Source organism: Alnus glutinosa, chromosome 6 (genome assembly GCF_958979055.1).
Source record: "Alnus glutinosa chromosome 6, dhAlnGlut1.1, whole genome shotgun sequence".
Taxonomy (NCBI): Eukaryota; Viridiplantae; Streptophyta; class Magnoliopsida; order Fagales; family Betulaceae; genus Alnus; species Alnus glutinosa.
Genome location: NC_084891.1, coordinates 20,154,131 through 20,160,427, shown reverse-complemented (window position 1 = coordinate 20,160,427; position 6,297 = coordinate 20,154,131).

Below are 6,297 nucleotides of genomic sequence, written 5' to 3'. Positions count from 1 at the left end.
TATATTAATTGAAACAATCAATCAAAAGAATTTTAATCCTTTAATCGAATTGAAATGAACACACGTTCGGATTACATGAACAAAACATGAAAATATAAAATCTAATCAATGGCGAGGCTTCATCTTCAACCTTAGTTAAAGACTTAGCCTCTCATAATTAAAAACAAAATACTAACTTCTATAAAAAAGAATTGAAACTGTAAATGGGTTACAAAAGAAAACGTTGAAGAAGAAAACATTGCAAAATAAAACGCACTAACAGGTCTCGGTGCTATAGGTTTGGAGAGAACACGTGGTTGCTGGGATGAAAAACAATTCAAGCTCAAGTTGCCTCACACACGTACTTCTCCTGTACGTTCACCTCTTCCGCGGCTTGCACCTCACGCCCCTCTTTACAAAAGAAAACTAAAACTATATATAGAGTAGGTCTAGGGCTTCGATTGCCTTTCTTTATTAAGGAAAACTTGAATATTCGGTGCCTCCCATAAAATAAAACAAGTGTCGGTGCATATGGTCTTTGAGACAGACGTGTGCTACCTGTTATGGAAAGAAACTTGATCAGTATTTGTTCGGTGCTGCTTGTCCTCTAAAGGAAAAATCTTGCACTGATTTCGATTTGGGAAGAAAATCATGCGTGTCTTGATTTGGTGTACACCAAGCTTGCATGGGTCGTGTCTCTATGTGCTTTTGTGCATGGATTCAGTCTCTTGACCTGGTTTGGAAAGACTTATGCATGATGAGTTCGGTGACCAGTCGGTGTTGCTGCTCTTTCTTTAGAAATAAAACCATGTGTAATTATAGCTGAGGCACAGCTCTTGAGCAATTCGGTGCTTGCCTTTCATGGAAATAAGACCTACTCCCCACGTTGCCTCATGTGTCGCTTTGGGTCTAGACAAGAACATGTTCTTTCCAAATTTTGTCTCACACAACTTACGTACACTTCGTGTCTTGTGTTCAGTCTTGCACCTGCTTATGGAAAAAAAATCTCGTCTTGCTTGGTGTTGCAATCCTGGAGCTGCCAGATATGGAAAAATCGTGTCCTGCTTGGAAAGAAGCTTCCGAGTTTCTTTTATTTGATCCTCCAATTCTATAAGTTAGTGTTTCGGCACATGCTCTTTCAATTGTTCTAAATATAGAGCAAAGTTGTTGCTTTTGGAAAGAATCGATGTGCATGCTTTTCTTTTCGATCTTCCTAGGTTCGGCCACAAGTCTTACAAAATATTGCACCATATATTATGCCGCACGACCTGCTGGTCTTTCAATGTTTCAATTCTTGCCAATTTTGGAGAAGTGCGGGATTGGTGTTGCCAAGTTATGGAAAATAAAATCTGACTTTCTACAGCTTTAGGTCTCGGTCTGGCTTTCTTTTCCTTCTTTTGCACTGGGTGTCGCCAAGTATGGGAAGAATCATGTGCTGCCAACATGTTTCTTTATTAAGAACTAGTAGGTGCATGCCCTGGCACCTCCCTTCCACGTTTCCTCATAAAATGAATTGGGCTTGGGCAAGGGCTTTAGCCTTACGTCAGAGCAAGTTGGGTCGGCTACTCCTTCTTTTGGTTTTTGTTTTGCTTTACACTTTTCTTTTCCAATTTAATTCTCTAGCTGCCAAGTTTGCATGGATGAGGATGTGTGCTGCTTATCTAGGAAAGAAATTGTCTTAATAATCTCATGAACACGCTTCTTGCATGGGCTCTAAAAATTTATTTTTCTGTTTCTTTGCAATTTCACATAGAAGCAGTTATTTCTCTCAAAGACCTGTAAAACACTAAGATACCAAAACTAACCAAAAACATTAGAAAATAACAAAACTAAAGGTTTAATAAATGCAAATTAAGAGGGTCTAAATATACAATATTTGACACTCATAATTATGTTATGATGTTTTAAGTTACATTGCAATTAGTAGGGCTTTGGTTATATATATCTATGAGTTAGTTCTGTGGCTATCATGATTGCCAAAAGAAAATATTAAATATAGATGTTCTTTTTGTTGCACTGTTGTTTGATCTAGGAATTAGAGGTACGTCTTCGGGTTATTTACTTATTAAATAAGCTCATGGATGTTATGATGACACTCTGTGGGTTAATTACCTTTAATAAACCTGGAGGGCATTACATTTATGCTCAAGTCTATCCAGATTCTTTTATCCATTATTGCTCATTATGCTTATGAGATTTGGCAAATGGACGTCAATACAGTATTTCTGATGAGCCATGCGTTTACAAAAGGTGTCAAGATAAAGTGGTGACTCTTAACACCAACAAAAATAAATTCTTTATTAAGGAAATAACATAATGCATATAATACCAATTAAGGTCAAAATGGGATAGATTATGAAATAAAATGAGGTTTCAAAGGTGAAAACGATGAATTTTGAGCTTGAAAATGTGTTCAATCAGCTATGCTCGGTGACCACGGGATGCGCACTGGAAAGAGCTTTTTGAATTGGGATCCTATGCGTGATTTTGACACCCGTAACAAAAGTTATGATCAAAATAGGGTTGCATGCATAGACTTAGAAAATATGGATCTAAAGGAAATTCATTCATACGAAAATAAATTTGATCGAATGAATTAAGTCTGCCACATGTTAGATAAATATGAAACATTTGACAAAATTGAACAAGGACAAATTTGATCAAACAAAAATTAGTTTGATTGAATAAATTTGTGTGAAATATCATTACACCCCATCCGTTAAGATTTAATAAAAAAATCTTAACGGAAAGACGACATTGCAATCTCAATTGTAGATTAATAATGTATATTACCCAAATTGAAAATTGGGGGAACATTGCTTTAAAGTCGGAAGGAATGAGAAAGAAAGAGAAATAATGGCTCTTCTTGTTATGAAATTTAAACAATTTCTTATAAAGAAACATATGTCAAAGGATAGGAAGCATGATAAGGAAAACAAATAAGTCAAAAGGAATAACTTAAGGAGATGTAGTGCTTCGAATGCTAAGAATATGGACACCTTGCCTTGAAGTGTGCTAACCTGAAGAAGATGATGAAATCTAAAGTTTGAAAGTTTAAGTGGATGATGATCAAAGTGAAGAATCAAAGGATTCTTCATGTGAAGAATCACTTGATTCTTCATATGACGAAAAAACTAATTATATAGCTTTTCTCACTTGATAAGAAAATGTCAGAAAATCTTCAAATGCACAATCTAAGGAAATAAAGTTTAATAATGAAAATTTAGACTAAAGTGACTCAGAGAGCAATCAGGACCTTCGGATTAAATATCATGACCTTCAGAGAAAATATCAAGATCTTTAAAGTCATAAAGATGACCTACAATCACTTATAATGAGTTAATGGTTACAGTAGAGAATTGGACAAAAAATTGAAGACTTCTGAAGATGAAAATACTATTTTAAAACAAACTTGGTGTACTACATAATAAGTCCCCAAGAAGCAGGCTTCTTTAATACGTTAACCGGCAAAGGAAGGCCCATTCTCAGTAAAGCCCTATAGGTTGAGCAAACCTAGCGTGATTGAGAAAGAATGGTGCACAAAGCATAAAAGGAAGCTGTATCTACTATATTCTACCCCCTGCCACCTAGATTACTAACATCCTGTTATTATCGGAAGCTAAAAAATGTGTGTTCAATGGAGTGGGGGCCACAAAATTAAATCTGTTAGCCTATGAACCTCTCCACCAAAACAATAATGGGCAGAAAAACACCCTATAAAGAGAAGATAATTTGATCATTTCGAGGTACATTTAATTCTAGTAAAAAACTCTCATTCTTATACTTTTATTTGAAATCTTTTCATTCTCTAAAAGAAGTTATAACTTAAGCATTAGAGTAATCCCCCACTGGACCTTTAGTGGGACACTTTGAGCTTGACATTCCTTATCTTTGTAAGTATTCTTGGTTGAAGACTTGTCGTATGATCAACTGATTCTTCAGTTATGACCTCTATTGTGTTAGGGATAGTGCCCTAAAACCTAATTTGATGTCTATGACATTTTAGATTATTAATAAAGCTGTTTATTTTCTTATATTTATTAGAACATTAGGCATATCTTAATATACATGTGTGTGACATTTATGCACATGTAGTCCTTAGGTTACATTGAATATCTTTATGTGTTAATGAGATTATCACAAAGAATATCTAAGCCATAATACCTTGTGGCTTATAAACCCTAATTCATAGTCAGTAATAGAATTTAGAATTTCATTTGATAAGACTATAACATATCATATAATGATCTATCTTGATCATGAAAGTTGAGACTTATGATTGATATGTTGGTGTGGTTATAGTGCACTGAACTAAGACTACATGAGTTGGTATTCCATAAACTATTGTTAATTGAATAACAAGAACTCACAACTGCTTAAAGCATTGACTCTAAACCTGGAGATGAATGTTAATTCAAATGTGAAGTGTATGTCACTTTGATACATTTAGGAGTAAGATCTTTCATGGTCAAAATATCGGTATGTTGGGTGATCATATGTAGTATTGTGAGAACACTATTCCTCAATATAAAATTTATAATCATTTTGATTTTAATTATAGAGATATGAACTATACCCTTGAGATAAATTTAATGGGAATTGATTAATCTAAATCTATAGTTGGAGTATTTTGGTAAGAAGATACTAAAATAAAATGTATTCAAAGAAATATGATTTCAAGAGTACAAGAATAATAAAAAGATTAAATTAGTAACTCAAGGATTAAAAGATAGTGAAATGAAGTGATAGTGTTTTTCATGACTTTAATTTCACTATAGATAATTTCATAGAGAGGTCAAATGCAACTATAAGAAGTCAATAGATTTTTTTTATTAATCAAATTAAATACTAGAGTGCAATTATAAATTTTTAGTGGAATAAATTATAATTAATGATAGCCTAGAATAAGTCATGGGATGACAAGTGCCCTGAGCCCATTAAAACTAGTTCATTTTTTTAGGTTTCTTTTGAGGTTGATTATTATCTTGTTAGGGCTTAACCTAATTGCACAAGGAGAAGTCTCTTAATGGTCATGTATAGGCTGGATACGGTTTTAGGTTTTTCTAGTCCTACTTCAACTAAGATTCCTAGTCCCACCTTCATTAGGATTTACATGCCTATATAAATGGGTCTTGTGTGCATGAGAGCCCACACTTTTAGCCTCATAATTAGAATTGAGAAGAAGGCTTTAAAGTCTCAAAAATGATAGTAGCAGCTGTGCAACTGTAGAGGAGAATCATTCCACACATCAAGCCAAGCTAGCCAACATACTCAAGGTATGATGCATTTTTTTAATTTTTTTTGAAATTTTTGATTCTATGATTTCTTAAAGATCTTTTCTTGGGAATCTTCTACAGTATCTGATGTGATTAAATCACATATATGTTCCCAACATGTTGGACCCTCAACAAGAGATTGCGCAGCTCCACTTATCCCACCCAACTAGCAAAACCAAAGGATCTCAATAGATTCGGGGCCAACCTAGCCTAATCTTCAATATAAAAGGGTTTCAACAATCGAGCTTAGTTGCAAGTAATTGCACAAAATATGTTGCAGTTGATGCAGCATAATCAAAACATGATAATGTAGTTCAATATGTAGAATGTAAAGCCGTCTTATCATAGTGAGCAGGTGACCAACCAGCTCCATGAGGTGGGAGAGAATGCAGTAAATAACGAGAACGGAGCTTTGGAGAACGAAAAGAGAACTAAGTAGGAATCAAAGATAAGGTGCATAGGTTAGGATTAATGTCATGATCAACATGAATGATTTACAAGCAGCCAATAAGTGGGCTTCTTCAATCCGTTAACAGGCCCAAGCAGGCCCATTCTTAGTAAAGTCTTATAGGTTGGCCGAACCCATCCTGATTGAAAAGGACGAGCATACAAGGCATAAAAAAAAGCTGTATCTACTATACCCTAGCTCCTGCTACTTGGATTATTGACATCTCATAATTCTCAAGAGCTTAAGAATGTTTGTCCAACAGAGTGAGGACCATGAAATCAAATCCGTTAGCCCATGAACCTCTCTCTTAATCAACACAACGAGAGAAAACACTCTATAAAGATAAGGAAATTGGGTCATTTAGATTGATTTTTTTTTTAAATTTTTTTTTATTCTAGCCAAACACTCTCATTCTTCTACTTTTTTTTGAACTCTTTTTCTTCTCCAAGACAAATTCTAACTTAACCATTGAAGTGACCCCCATTGTATCCCCATGGAACACTATGAACTTGACCTTCCTTATCTTTGTAGGTATTTTTGGTTGAGAACTTGGCGTACATTCAACTAATTCTTCAGAACTTATGAAGATGAAAA